The sequence below is a fragment of the Xyrauchen texanus genome, chromosome 37 (genome assembly GCF_025860055.1).
Source record: "Xyrauchen texanus isolate HMW12.3.18 chromosome 37, RBS_HiC_50CHRs, whole genome shotgun sequence".
Classification (NCBI taxonomy): domain Eukaryota; kingdom Metazoa; phylum Chordata; class Actinopteri; order Cypriniformes; family Catostomidae; genus Xyrauchen; species Xyrauchen texanus.
Genome location: NC_068312.1, coordinates 37,742,776 through 37,759,514, shown reverse-complemented (window position 1 = coordinate 37,759,514; position 16,739 = coordinate 37,742,776). Strand labels below are relative to the sequence as shown.

At 45.2% G+C, this 16,739-nt stretch overlaps 1 pseudogene; it reads right to left on the bottom strand.

Annotated features, from left to right (window-relative positions):
- Nucleotides 1-1,535: 1,535 nt before the first annotated feature.
- On the bottom strand, nt 1,536-6,593 carry LOC127630603 (phosphatidylinositol 4-kinase alpha-like; annotated as a pseudogene).
- Between the last annotated feature and the right edge of the window lie 10,146 nt (nt 6,594-16,739).

The following is a 16,739-nucleotide window of genomic DNA, read 5'->3' as shown; positions in this document are numbered from 1 at the left end:
GGCGCATGGATGCGGCGCCGCACTCCCTGCGGAGTCAGGGTTTGCGAATTCTGAACTATTTGGACGACTGGCTGATTATGGCACAGTCACATATGGAGCTTCTGTCTCACAGAGCAGTTCTCCTCAGCCATCTGAACAGTTTGGGTCTTGCAGTCAATTGACCAAGAGCTCACTACAGCCCAGTCAGACCATTTCCTTCCTGGGAATAGAACTAGACTCGTGGGCAATGACGTGCTCATTATCTACACAGCGCAAGACGCTGTTCAGCTGACTCAGCCGCGATCTTTCAGATGAACAGCCTCACTTCTGAAGAAATTCCAGAGAGTGCTAGGTTACATGGCCTCAGCCGCAGCAGTACTTCAGCTGGGTTTACTGCACATGCTCGGCTTCAGCATTGGCTAAACACCCGCCTCGCCGGGCTTGGGCCACAGGCCGCCAGCCCATCAAGGTGACTCAGGACCTGTATATCAGCTCTGCAGCCCTGACAGTGGCCAATGGTATCAGCGGGAGGACAATGGGAGCTGTATCTCAGCCGAAAGTCATCTCGACAGACGCCGGCCCAACACGGGTTGGGGCTGGTCCGCGCAGGGCTCTCCGGTTTCGCCTATGGTCAGTTCAGGAAAAGCCCTTCACATAAATTGTCTGGAATGATAGCGGTCGAGCACGCCGCAGGCGCTTTCTCCCGGTCATTCAGGGTCACCACGCCCTGGTCCGCTCGACAACAGATCTGTGGTATCCTACCTAAACCGGCCAGGGCGTGTCAGATCCAGGAACCTCTTCCATCTGACGAAACGCATACCGAGTTGGTCCCAGTGCCACCTGCGCCGCTGAGGGCGACGCGACGTGCCAGGCCACCTGAACGACGGCCCGGACAGACTGTCCAGAGACAATATTCCCCAGGGAATGGTCCCTGCACGCCAAACAGTCCAGACGCTATGGCACTTATTCGGCAGAGCAGAGATAGACCTCTTAAGCGCCCAAAGAGAACTCTCACTGCCCAATATTTTTCTCGGAAGCGAGGACGCCAGCTGGCCCAGGACTGGCCCAGACGCTCGCTTTACGCTTTCCCTCCCGCCTCGCCATTGCCACAGGTAATGCAGAGGATCAGGGAAACGGCCACCGGTGCTCCTCATAGCCCCGCTGGGAGAATCAGACATGGTTCCCGGAGCTTACGCAGCTGTCACTGACAGCCGCGGGCCCATCCCAGTGAGAGCAGATCTCCTCTCTAAGCTCAAGGCACAATCTGGCATCCCCACCCAGAGCGCCTGGGCCTGCATGCGCAGTGATCAACGACTACCCGCCGCTCTGCCAGAAGGAGTAATAAACACCATCATACACGCCAGAGCCCCTTCCACTAGAAGACTCTATGCTGCCAAAATGGTCTGTGTTCTCAAAATGGTGCACCGACAGAGACCTGGACCCGCTGGACATGTGGGGTGTCGCCGCTGCTCATGATTTCTACAAGAGCTGACCTGTGAATATATCAGGGAATGAATGAGAGAGAGAGAGAGAGAGAGAGAGCGAGAGAGAGAGGCTCAGAGAGAGAGCTGGGAAGAGACACGGAGAGAGAGAGTTTCTGTCTGTAAAGCGATGCAATGGACTTCTATGTGGACTGTGACATCTGAACTGGCGTAAAATAAACATAAATTTTTAACGAGTTTTCTCGACTCATTATTTGATTGACAGCCAAGCCGCTTCACATTAAATTGGATTGCAAATGCAAAATAACCCTATTTCTTCTCAGATGGTTTCAGGGCCTACAATGTGTAGTTCACAATTCCCATCCCTAATACTGAGGTCATGTGACAATAATGTAGCATACTACTGTAACATGTATCATTGCATACTGCATCACTTACTATTATTTTTAGATCTTACAAAGCGTACTATTTTTGCTCTTTAGTATGCAGTACACTAGCATTACGTTCACGACATATAGTAGGCAATATCAGTCGGGTGACCGGCCGTGAACGGACCACGGGCAGAATTGCATCTCTACTATGCAGAACACCGTAAACTAGTACTCCATTCAAAACAAGGCCCACTTTGTGATTTTTTAATAAGAGTAGGCAGTTTACAGTATATAGCGTGTAGTATGCAGTAAACCGTAGTAGTGACCTGTGTGTCCGGGTTGGCAGCGGCACTCTTACGTCTCAGCGTGTCCCCTGGCACACCATCAGCAGTGAGCTGGGCAAAATGGGCGGAAGTCATTGAAGGATCTCCTCCGAATGCCCTCCGTTCCCACGAAACGCTGGTGGCGGGCTGCGGCGACCTCCGTGGGAAGAGCTGCGAGACAAGGGGCTCACCGCCGTTACCATAGCGACCAAAGGCTCGAGTCACACCGAGGAGACAGGGCACTGCATACCTGCACAGGTACACTGCACAGACATGAAACAGGAAGTGAGTCAGGTGTATGTGTGCGTGCGTGTGCGTGCGTGCGCGCGTGCATAAAGTCCAACAGCGCTCCATGAACTCACATTTATCGTAGTTTTCCGGTGTCTGGCAGATCTCCAAAAGAGACTGCAATACTTCCATAACAGCCTCCAGAATCTGACAGGAACAAAAAAATTAAATAAATCAATTAAAAACCACTTAACTTAAGGTTTTGAAAAACATGAGGCTGTAAATGATGACAATGTTTATTTTTGGGTGAACTACCCCTTTAAAGAGAAAGACATAGAGAGGGAGCACCTGTAAGCGGGACTCTGGGTCTCTCTGCGCTACATCAGACAGGAGCGTCACCAGACAAAAGCTGAAGTTCTCCGCCATGGGAAGGGAATCTGTGAGCACAGAATAACAAAAATAGAGAATGACCTTATGATGCATTTTACAGAGGATTTTAAATGATATTTTTTTTCTACTTAAAACGGTTATTTTTAATTAGATGAATATTTCAGCTCTGTAGCTCCATAGATTGCAAGTGAATTCTGGCTCGAACTTTGAAGCTCCAAAAGGCACATAAAAGGTAGCATAAAAGTAATCCATACGACTCCTGTGGTTAAACCTATATGTGATCGGTGTGGGTGAGAACACACACACACCTATAATATAAATGTTATGTCCTTTTTCACTATAAATCTCCACATTCACCAGCTCTTCTACGCACGCTTACACATGCATATCACTACCAACTGGGCAGGGAGGAGAAAGAAAAAAGGAAGAAAACCACAGAAAACTTAAGAAGAACTCTCTTGAATGTGCATAGGACGACTGTGTGATTATGGTAATAAAATAAAAGACGACTTAAATATTGATCCGTTTCTCACCCACACCTATCATATCACTTCTGAAGACATGGATTAAACCACTGGAGTTATATGTGAAAGTGAAAGTGGAGATTTATAGTAGAAAATGACTTAAATATTGATCTGTTTCTCACCCACACCTAACATATCACTTCTGAAGACATGGATTAAACCACTGGAGTCATTTAGATTACTTTTATGCTACTTTTTGTGTGCTTTTTGGAGCTTCAAAGTTCAGGTGCATCTAAAAAAATCTTCATTTGTGTTCTTCAAAAGAAAGAAAGCCACACACATCTGGGATGGGGCATGAGGGTGAGTAATTGGGAGAATTTTCATTTTTGGGAGCACTGTCCCTTTAAGCATCAGTTCGGTTGTCAGACATGCAAACAAAAACAATTCTTGGAATCGGTGTAAAATATCATCGATATCACTCGATCTCGAATCACAAAAACAAACTCCGACCAACTGTCTGTCCATACACGGCAAACAGAACAAGAGTTTTATTTGAACCCTACATGCCCATTGAAGTACTCTGGTGACAGACAGAACTAAAATAAAACCAAATAAACCATCCGTTACCTTTGCACTTTCTCGCAGTGTTTTCCTCCACCCATTGTACTCGAGGTAACCCTCTGAGCAGACTCAACAGGTAACTGACCACAGTGTCTTTGTGCTGAGAGAGAGAAATATCATAAAACTCAATCTAATTCAGTATTCAGCACATGTGTGCAGACACGATCAGCATTATTTAACCCTTATATGTTGTGTTCCGGTCATATTGACCCGGACTAATTGTATTGTCAACTTAATCCAATTGGAAAAAAATTCCTTGACTTGGTTCACATGTGGTACCTGAAAACACACACAAAATATTGACCATTTCCTTTATATTTTTATTGGTTTTATTTCACTTGGTTACACTGGTCATGTTCCCGGTCAAAAATGACCGGCCATTGGATATGAATGTATTAGACGACAAAATACAGAAATATTACGTGTAAAATAAACACATATGTGGATGTGTACAAAACCTGTGAAAGATGATAAAAATATCTAATGAGATAATAAATGCAATATGAGAGATTTATAAACAATCTTAGTGGGCCGGTCATTTTTGACCGGAAAAACAAAATGTGTCAGCACAAAACAAACACATCACAAGGGTTAATATAAGGATGGCAGAGGTTAGCAGTTCCATTTAAAACAATGTTTTGCCTAGTGAGAAAACAGAAAAGAGTAAAAGATAATCTGTCTGTCTGTCTGTCTGCGTGTCTGTCTGTCTGTCTGTCTGTCTGTGTGTGTGCGTGTCTGTCTGTCTGTCTGTCCGCGCGTCTGTCTGTGCGTGCGTGCGTGCGTGCGTGTCTCTCTCTGTCTGTGTGCGTGTGTGTGTGTGTGTGTGTGTGTGTGTGTGTGTGTGTGTGTGTGTGTGTGTGTGTGTGTGTGTGTGTGTGTGTGTGTGTGTGTCTGTCTGTCTGTCTGTCTGTGTTTGCGCGCACACCTCTGTGTGTGTGTGTGCGTCTGTCTGTCTGTCTCACAACAACGAGCAGTGCGCCGGGTGGATAAAGCACAGCAAGTTGGCACAGTAGGGGGGCACAGGTGGTGCATCAGCCAGTCATCTCAGTCAGTCGACCCGTGTCACCTCTTGGATCTGTCCCGTGAACTCCTGCCAGCGGGCGTTCAACACTTCACGTGGCCTCGACATGCACATAGCCTGGCACAAGCATCGTGGCGACGTCACCGCCACTTAGTGACGAATGGCAGTTGTTGTGTGTGTGTGTGTGTGTGTGTGTGTGTGTGTCTGTGTGTGTAAAGTGGCTTAACCAGCTAACAGCACTAATCCAGCTGTGATCACACAATAACTGTACTAGCAGACTCACAGCGTCACTTGTGAAAGTTCATTATCTAATGAGCTCTGCTGAACAGATTCAGTCCTTGTGTGGCAGCACAATCTCACCTGTAATTCAGACTCCACCAGGAAGACGGCCAAGGCGATGACGCTGCCTCTGCGGCGGACATCTAGTGTAAAGACGCCATGACTGCCGATGGACACATGCATAATAACTTCTGCACCTACAGAAAAGATGCATTGATTTAACACAGGCAGCTGACACAAAACACAAACGATAAACATCAGTTCACACGTGGAGTGAATATCAGCCATACATTCTGCTGATAGAACAGCTCAAGTAAAGGTGAAATGTGCATTTATAAACTAGAAAATCAACCAACCAACGTTTGAATGCCTTCCTTATATCAATCCACATTAAGAAATGACACACTTCACCTTTAAAACAACTTCCCTCTAAGGAGCATAAAAACGTGTCTGTCTGCATCTGTAGAACAAGAACAACCTGTTACGGGAATCACACGTCGCTTCACAGCACGCTCTCAACTTGAGTACAAAGACATCGGCTGGGGTTGATATAAGGTAGTCAAATAATAATAATAATGTGTAACTGAATATTCCTGCCGCAGTGTATTTAAACAGTGTCGTGGCTGCTTGCCTGCAGTGCGCAACAGCTCTGCGTGGAACCCAATAAAACCAGATGCATGCAGGGGTTTGCACCGTGACCAAGCATAATGCAAGAAAGCTGTTGTTGTTTTAAACTGCACCTGTAACACTTTTATTAAACTGCATCATTGTGTCAAAAAGCATCATTGCATTGGACAGAATGCATACAGAAAAAGTAGAGAAAATACTTCTATTGGAGTTGGCACCAGTTGGCACCACTCAGTGCCTGGCAGCTGTTTAAAAGCCTTTAACAGATCAGAACTGTTGCAGCTGTCTGGTTTTGGGGCAGATGATTATGTAATTTACTACAGCTGAAATAGATACCCAAAAATGCATATTTTGATTAGCATCTTTGAAATATGAAACATGCATTTTAAACATGCTTTATGTTTGAGTTTGTACTCGAAGTGTGTTGATGGATTTGGCAAACGTTCAGATCAACACAGAGCTTACGTCATACATTCATGCAGCTCATTGAGTAACATTGATTGAAATACCGATTGGTAAATACAAACTATTAACTGAATACCATTTATTTAGAAGCGCAACATCAACATCAAGCTCTCTGACATCATAATAAAGAACGCGGATTTGCAAAACATGCAACAATGTTGCAATGAAGAACGAGCGACATAATGTGACAATGTTGCGCTACAGTGTCAGACACCTGTCGCACATGTAACATCATAACAGTGCAACACAGTTCTGCTGCAGGATACAGTGTGTGTTGTGGTGTACCTTCTCTCCGGGTGCGGGTCGATGCGCTGCCAGTGATCGCGCGAGCGACAGCACCGTGTTGAAATAAAACTCGCGCGTGCCGCCACGCGTGGACATGATCCGCGGGGATGATCAAGTTTAAAGCACACAGACGATGATGATGCCGACAGCTGTTTGTGGTGACGGAAAGAACCCACTGCAATACGGCAAGTGTGAAGGCACAAATCACAGCTCGAGAGAGAGAGAGGAGGAGAGAGAGAGAGAGAGAGAGTGCGCGCGCGAGGCGTGTCTTGTGGAGCATCAACAGTCTGTGGTGTCTTATTGGCTCATATGATGATGCATATTTACACATCACTGATCAAGATTTTTATAAACGTTATATGTTTAAAACAAAGCATTGAAATAATTTATAATAAATGTTATTTTTTATCATTGAAATGAATGTGAGTGCAATTAAGAAATAAAGTTTGAACTGCCTTATAGAGTGAATTCTGAGAGAGAGAGAGAGAGAGAAAAAGAAGAGAGAGAGAGAGAGAGAGAGAGAGAGAGAGAGAGAGAGAGAGAGAGAGAGAGAGAGAGAGAGAGATAGTGTGCTCATTGATTTAATGTTTGAGAAAAGGAGGATTCTGGCCCTAAATCAACCATTTACAATCTATATAAGAGCATTGGCTTTGAAAATAGAGCGATTCATTTAATACATGTTATTTATTTCTTTATTAATGTGTCTGTGTGTGTGTGTGTGTGTGTGTGTGTGAGAGAGAGAAAGAGACACACTTTCTCCTTCACATCATCAGATCAGATGCTGGTGTTACTGGAGGAGATCAGATCAGATGCTGGTGTTACTGGAGGAGATCAGATCAGATGCTGGTGTTACTGGGGGAGATCAGATCAGATGCTGGTGTTACTGGGGAGATCAGATCAGATGCTGGTGTTACTGGAGGAGATCAGATCAGATGCTGGTGTTACTGGGGGAGATCAGATCAGATGCTGATGTTACTGGGGGAGATCAGATCAGATGCTGGTGTTACTGGGGGAGATCAGATCAGATGCTGGTGTTACTGGGGGAGATCAGATCAGATACTGGTGTTACTGGGGGAGATCAGATCAGATGCTGGTGTTACTGGAGGAGATCAGATCAGATGCTGGTGTTACTGGAGGAGATCAGATCAGATGCTGGTGTTACTGGAGGAGATCAGATGCTGGTGTTACTGGAGGAGATCAGATCAGATGCTGGTGTTACTGGGGGAGATCAGATCAGGTGCTGGTGTTACTGGGGGAGATCAGATCAGATGCTGGTGTTACTGGGGGAGATCAGATCAGATGCTGGTGTTACTGGAGGAGATCAGATCAGGTGCTGGTGTTACTGGGGGAGATCAGATCAGATGCTGGTGTTACTGGGGGAGATCAGATCAGATGCTGGTGTTACTGGGGGAGATCAGATCAGATGCTGATGTTACTGGGGGAGATCAGATCAGATGCTGGTGTTACTGGGGGAGATCAGATCAGATGCTGGTGTTACTGGGGGAGATCAGATCAGATGCTGGTGTTATTGGGGGAGATCAGATCAGATGCTGGTGTTACTGGGGGAGATCAGATCAGATGCTGGTGTTACTGGTGGAGATCAGATCAGATGCTGGTGTTACTGGAGGAGATCAGATGCTGGTGTTACTGGGGGAGATCAGATCAGATGCTGGTGTTACTGGGGGAGATCAGATGCTGGTGTTACTGGAGGAGATCAGATCAGATGCTGGTGTTACTGGGTGAGATCAGATCAGATGCTGGTGTTACTGGGGGAGGTCAGATGCTGGTGTTACTGGGGGAGATCAGATCAGATGCTGGTGTTACTGGAGGAGATCAGATCAGATGCTGGCGTTACTGGGGGAGGTCAGATCAGATGCTGGTGTTACTGGAGGAGATCAGATCAGATGCTGGCGTTACTGGAGGAGATCAGATCAGATGCTGGCGTTACTGGGGGAGGTCAGATCAGATGCTGGCGTTACTGGAGGAGATCAGATCAGATGCTGGCGTTACTGGGGGAGATCAGATCAGATGCTGGTGTTACTGGGGGAGATCAGATCAGATGCTGGTGTTACTGGAGGAGATCAGATCAGATGCTGGTGTTACTGGGGGAGATCAGATCAGATGCTGGTGTTACTGGAGGAGATCAGATCAGATGCTGGTGTTACTGGGGAGATCAGATCAGATGCTGGTGTTACTGGGGGAGATCAGATCAGATGCTGGTGTTACTGGGGGAGATCAGATCAGATGCTGGTGTTACTGGGGAGATCAGATCAGATGCTGGTGTTACTGGGGAGATCAGATCAGATGCTGGTGTTACTGGAGGAGATCAGATCAGATGCTGGTGTTACTGGGGAGATCAGATCAGATGCTGGTGTTACTGGGGAGATCAGATCAGATGCTGGTGTTACTGGAGGAGATCAGATCAGATGCTGGTGTTACTGGGGGAGATCAGATCAGATGCTGGTGTTACTGGGGGAGATCAGATCAGATGCTGGTGTTACTGGGGGAGATGAGATCTGATGCTGGTGTTACTGGGGGAGATCAGATCAGATGCTGGTGTTACTGGAGGAGATCAGATCAGATGCTGGTGTTACTGGAGGAGATCAGATCAGATGCTGGTGTTACTGGGGGAGATCAGATCAGATGCTGGTGTTACTGGGGAGATCAGATCAGATGCTGGTGTTACTGGGGAGATCAGATCAGATGCTGGTGTTACTGGGGAGATCAGATCAGATGCTGGTGTTACTGGAGGAGATCAGATCAGATGTTGGTGTTACTGGGGGAGATCAGATCAGATGCTGGTGTTACTGGAGGAGATCAGATCAGATGCTGGTGTTACTGGGGGAGATCAGATCAGATGCTGGTGTTACTGGGGGAGATCAGATGCTACATTGCTTCTTTTCAAATAAATACACAGCTCACAAGAAGTATTGCATATGCTACAATGTGTTCTAATCTGACTTCATTGTATTTATTTTACCGAATTTGCTTGTGGAGAGCAAACAACAGGAAGACAAATATCAGGCCAGTCACCCCAACCTCAGGGAACTGGGCACATCTGGTAAGCACAAAACACACTAATTACTGTGTTTACCTGTGTACAGACATCACAGCTGAAAGTGAGGAATCTGTCCGTTCATGTCAATCACGTCTTGTGGATTTAAACAGGATTTGGAACCTCTGCTTCACTGGATAACGATCCATTGATCCACTAATTGTCCTTGTATATTTTTATCAGCGTTTGTACAGACTCTTACTGTGTGTGTGTGTGTGCACATCTCTCCAGATGATGTCATTGGGTCTGTGTCTGCAGGTGGAGATCAATGATCAGGATGGGATAGGGATAAGGACCATAACATAAGAACATAAATAAATATGTTTTATTTTGTGTACTTTTCCATTGAGATAAATAATGACAAAATAATGTGTTAAGGAAATGCATTGTAATTACACAAACTAACCGCTAGATGGAGACACATTCACACAACTAGAGAATTTTTCGATGCATATTTAAAGGCATAGTGGACCCAAAAATGAAACTTCTCTCATCATTTACTCACGCTCATTCCATCCCAGATGTATATGACTTTCTTTCTTCTGCACAACACAAATTATGTTATTTAGAAGGATGTTTCAGCTCTGTAGATCCATACAATGCAAGTGAATGGTGGCTAATATTGAAGTCCATTTTCCCCCATAAATCTCCACTTTCACTTTCACATTCTTCTATAGTTTTTTTGGCAATTCACATTCTTTGTGCACTCACATCGCCACCTGCTGGTCAAAGGCAAAAAACAGGACTTAAATATTGGTCTGTTTCTCACCCACATCTATCATATCACTTCTGAATACATGGATTAAACCACTGGAGTCATATGTGAAAGTGAAATTGAGATTTATGGTTAAAAAGCACTTAAATATTTATCTTTTTCTCACCCACACACATCATATCACTTCTGAAGACATGGCTTAAACCACTGGAGTCATATGTGAAAGTGAAAGTGGAGATTTATGGTTTAAAAAGCACTTAAATATGAATCTGTTTCTCACCCACACCTATCATATCACATCTGAAGACATGGATTAAACCACTGGAGTCATATGTGTAAGTGAAAGTGGAGATTTATGGTTAAAAAAGCACTTAAATATTTATCTTTTTCTCACCCACACACATCATATCACTTCTGAAGACATGGCTTAAACCACTGGAGTCGTATGTGAAAGTGAAAGTGGAGATTTATGTTTAAAAAGCACTTAAATATTAATCGGTTTCTCATCCACACACATCATATCACTTCTGAAGACATGGCTTAAACCACTGGAGTCATATGTGAAAGTGAAAGTGGAGATTTATGGTTAAAAAAGCACTTAAATATTAATCTGTTTCTCACCCACACCTATCATATCACTTCTGAAGTCATGGATTAAACTACTGAAGTTTTACTTTTATTCTACATTTGTGTGATTTTTGAATACGCTTGCAAAAAAATGTTGTTCGTAGATCAAACCAGCAGTTTCCCCATAGTCTCACACGTCCATTATCATTCTTTCTAACGTGCACAGCTGCGCACGCTTCTCCAGTCCCTCATTAACTTGTTTCAAGGAATTCTGTGTGTTATGTAATCAGTTTACTCGTCAAGTCATGCTATAAAGTTGTAGACTCTATAGTTTGGATTGTGTAAAGAATGTCTGTAGGGTGTTCTTAAAGGGAAAGTACACACTTTGTGGGAAGAGGCGGTGAAGTGGCACATAACTGGTTATCAGGAGGTTGCTGGTTCGATCCCCACAGCCTCCACCATTGTGTCCTTGAGTAAGACACTTAACTCCAGGTTTCTCCGGGGGGATTGTCCCTGTAATAAGTGCACTGTAAGTCGCTTTGGATAAAAGCATCTGCCAAATGCATAAATGTAAACGTTCATCTGTCACTGGCCATGAGGCTAACGCCCAGTTTTCATGCTTTTAAGTCTATTTAAAAGTTCAAATACCATTGCAGATACACATACGTCTGCTTAGTTTCACTGGTCATGTACACTTTAAGTTTTACAGTTTTCCCTTCATGTTAAGCTCGTGATATCTGTTGTTGTTCTTGGCAGGGCCGGAATGCCGCTCTTTTCAAGCCCTAATCCCAGAATCCACTGCTGTCATGCCACATAAAGCAGATGGCCAACGACGACACGTTTCCTTACTCGGTTACCGACCATGCTCGCTTATAAGGCGATGACCGTAACAACACCCCTTAACTTGATGTAATCAAATCTGTAAGCCTATAACATGATGACTGAATCTTAAGGATGTACGTGGAATAGCACAAGTAACATGGGAGTTTACTTCAACATTCTCGCGATGGCGGGTTAGACGCTGAAGGCCACATAGTCGAACACATCGTGTCAAGCTCCTCTTTACCCTCAGATCCCACTGGCGAGTACTTAAATGTGCTCATTGGCTTAATGACCTCAGTGGTGAGCTAATCCGTGTGCTCATCTGTTATCTTATCGATGATGTCACTGTTTTAGATTGGTTATGGGCGGGAGCAGACGGGAAGTTGGGCTCGAGACCACTTTTAAGCAAGCAGTTAGCACATTAGCTCTTATCCGTAGTGAGCACATCCAATGCCTAGTGTGCATGAGGTCAGACAAATCCCACTTGGCTTTTCGATTACAGTAACAAGCGGTGTTTTACACTGTGAATGCATTATGATGCATGTTCGACAAGTACACAGATATGCCAAAGTTGCATCACTACAGGGGTTCAATCCATTCTACAAAGTAAGCGGTCGGCGACAAATGATCACCTGAATCTTAACTATCTTGCACCTACTGTAGTGTGCTGTTGAGAGGATGTTAAAAAGACACAATATATACAGTAGATGTATGTGTGCAGAGGGTTGTGTGTGTGTGTGTGTATATGTGCAAGACATACTCTTTGATCTCTAATGACCACATGCACGCTAAATAGCTGGTTTGGCTTTGTGACACCAATGACTGGGTTGCTAAAACATCTCATGTGGAGTGAACATCATCTTGTATTGCTTTACAAGAAAGGACGTTTCAATAATCACACAAACAGACAGGTGATGAGAGGTATTTATGATTTTACTTAATGAACAATGGGGAAAAGAATAACATTGCCAAATAACATTAGCTAACAAAGTCATACAATATAGGTTAGTGTCAATTAAACGTAAGCTGTTGAAAGAATATTATTTAAAAGAAAAATAATACAAAGAAATTGGAATCTTGAACGTATCTGTGGCAGGGGGAGGCGGGGCCGTGATCCTACACACCCGGTCCCGTATGAGGCTAATCAAGCCTCCGTGAGGGATAAAGGTCGACTCGCGGAGGATCGTGCTGGAGAGAGAGATTGTTTACTGAACATGTCCGTCGTGTGTGTTTGTCTTTTAAGTTTTTCATTAAACTATTATTTATATTGTCAAGCCGGTTCTCGCCACCTCCTTTCCATTGAATACATTTACACTGGTGCAGAAACCCGGGAAGGAGGAGGGATACGGTGTAGTAGTGTTTTCACCACTACCGCCCACCCCAACGGAGCCACAGCGGCTGTCTGCCGGGGACAAGGAGCCCAGCCGCCTGGAAGAGGACAATGGCCGCCAACCGCGAGGGGAGAAGGGGCTCTAGCTCGACCGCCTGGAGCGGTCAGGGCCGCTGCCAGGGGTGTAGGAGTCGCCACCGCCGCTGAAACGCTGCAGGGTTTGAGACCGCAAGCGGGAAGGGGCTTGCTGCCGACCGCCTGGAACAGGAAAACCGCTGCCAGGGGCGGGGGAGACCCTTCTGATCCCAGAGAACGCTGGGCGCTCCGTCCGCCAGGGGTTGGAGGACTGCCTCGGATCCGCTCGAGAGGCGCAGCGGATCCGATGGAGGGTGGAGGAGTGGCCGAGGAACACGAGGATCGTAGCGGGAGAGAGAGATCGCTTACGGACATGTCCGGCCATGTGTGTGTTTGTCTTTTAAGTTTATCATTAAAACTATTATTTATATTGTCAAGCCGGTTCTCGCGCCTCCTTTCCATTGATCCCTTTACAGTATCATTTGGCTGTTGATCGAAGGGCCAAATGATACTTAAGTACCGCAAATTTTGGCATCGTCAAGTTACACGCCAGACAGTCCGTACGCAGTTTGGTTTTCCAAGACGGTGGACAGTCTCATGCTTTATGTCGACGGTGCATGTGCTCGCCATTAGCTATGCTTCCATCCAAGTTCTGAACGCCAGCAAAATCGAATATCGCAAAACAAGCGTTTCCATCTCATCGGTTTAGGAGAAGAAAGTCGTCTTTCTGGACAAATTGGCATAAAAATAGAAATGAAAATGGAAGTTAAAGGCACTGTGGCGCTTTCATGAAATGCAATAACTTACGTGTGCTGTAGAGCTCAGACAAAATGCTCTGACGGATGTTTTCTAGCGCTCAGCTGGCAGATGCCTTACATAGGGAGCGACGCTGCATCCCCGTTGCATCCAACTCACCACACGCCCCACCAAGAGCTGAGAACCACATTATATCGACTTCACGCAGGACGTTACCCCATGTGACTCTACCCCTCCCTAGCAACCGGGCCAATTTGGTTGCTAAGGAGACCTGGCTGGAGTCACTCAGCACGCCCTGGATTCAAACTCAGCGACTCCATGTGTTTTTTCACCGAGGATGCATTTAAAGAGATGTGAAGAATGCTAACTGCTTTTCAAAGACAATTTCTGCAGATGCAAGCAGCTACGAGAAAGGCATTTATCTGGAATAAGCTAAACATATGTCATCATTAAGGCCCATCTGCGGTCCGAACAATTGCAAACACATGACTCAGCACCAAATCGCTTCAAGCCGAATTAAACAGATTTCGAAGGCACCGAAGTTAAGGGCCGTTCACACCAAGAACGATATCTATAAAGTCACCGAGGAACCATATCGTTGGATCAGTTTCAGAGCTAAAAACATCGACAGCCAATCAAAATCCACCCCACTTTAAAGGGCTTCGAGCCATAACGTGCACTCATGTTCAAAACTAACACTTATTAAAACGCCACGTAAGGAAATGGAAACTCGGACATGTTTCTTCATGCGTTCTTCTTCAGTATCAACGGTGATGAGATAATGAAAAGCTAACGCAAACGGATATCCGGCGCTAATGTCGACAACACTGTCTCGCCTCCTATGATGTTATATCCGTCTGTTTTTCTTTTGGTTTCTTCGCGAAACGTAGAGCTGTAGCGGTCATCTTCATCCATTTTCTCGTCTATGAACATAACCAGTAGCGCACGCTTCGTCTGCCGGTGTGGACGCTAATATAGTTATCATTAAAGTTAGCATTCCTGATGTGAACGGGCCTTTAGTCTGCACAGATCACAAATCAGGACACTTTCCAGAACTCGTGAAAAAGAACAAATAAAAATCAAAAGTAGATCAGAAAATGAAAAGAACGTAACTAGAAACATTCATATACAATAGGCCTCCTGCAGCAGCTACTTAGCGATTATCAAACGAGTGCACATTTCATTCGAAAACACACGCCACACGTAACGTATGCAAGCATATACATGCACGCATCATACAAACGGACACACAGTAGTTACATTCAAACATATATAAATAACGGCACATATGAAACAGGAGAGTAAAAAAGTATCGAGCAAAATCTGTATCAAGATAAAAGGCATAATCAATAACAGGTGCATTGTGGAGGTAGATAGCAGAGATTCAGAATAACAGGGGTGTGTTTTTGGTTTGGAGGCAGATACACAGCGAAGAGAAGATAGAGTTGATAAGCATTGCTTATGATGCAGAAAATGTGGCTTCCCGTGGAAGTACTACGTTTAAAATGAGCTTATAAGGATGTGCGGTTCAGACAAATAGCACAGAGTAAGGCGGACACTGGCAGCTCTCAGTGGACGACTCTCGAACCCACGACCCAGAGCAACCGGGTGCTGATGTAGCGGTCCAGAACGTTCTGGCGAAAGAGAAATACATGTCAAATGACTTTAAAGTCTTTGTGAGTTTGTGTAAGTGTATAAGTGTATGCATGAAGATTACCTGATGTCCTTCAAGCCATCTCCACGGCAACGGTTGTCGGAGGCCATGGCATCGCTCTGACACTCGACACACACGGAGCTCGCTGAACAGTTGAGCGCTCCACATTTCACCTTACACGCCGCGACTGACCTGCTTCACACGCATGTGCACGCAATAACTACAGCAGACAGAGAGAGAGAGATTTAATGGATGCAATCAAGATGTGGGAACGCTGATGAAAATGTCTTTGCCGTCTAAATAAGGTGAAAGGTCAGCCCTCCCATGCTGGATTTAATTACTTTGCTTTAGTTATGACTGTGTGGTGTCTTCCTCCTCCGTGGTGCACCTGTAGTCTTGCTCTTATTGTTTTTCACTCTCACGCTCACACACTACATTCTTCATTCTGAAACTATACACCTGTGATTAATGAAAGAGTCTGCTCTGGATTTCCTGTGTGTGTGTTGCTAGAAAAGAACCTAAAATATACATTTAATATCACATTACAGTGCAGCTGCACCTGCTGTTTAATTCTAGTTTCTCCCGATTATCTCCACACTGATTACACGCATGTAGAGTTCATACTCTTGAACTGATTTCACACACACACATGCACTCACACTCGCATACACACACACACACACACACACACACTCTCACGCACACTCACAGTCACACTCACACACATACATCACACACACACACACACACACGCGCACACACACACACACACTCTCACGCACACTCACAGTCACACTCACACACATACATCACACACACACACACACACGCTCACACACACACACACACACACACTCTCACGCACACTCACAGTCACACTCACACACATACATCACACACACACACGCCACACACACACACACACACACACACACACACACACACACACACACACACATACTCTCACGCACACTCACAGTCACACTCTCACATACATCACACACACACACACACACGCCATACACACACACACACACTCACACAAGCTCACACACACTCTCATATACATCACACACACACACACACGCCATACACACACACACACACACACACACACACACACACACACACACACACGTTGGTCTACCTATCATTATGAGGACTTTCCATAGACATAATGACTTTTATACTGTATAAACTATAGATTCTATCCTCTAAACCTAACCCAACCCCTAAACCTAACCCTCACAGAAAACCTTCTGCATTTTTA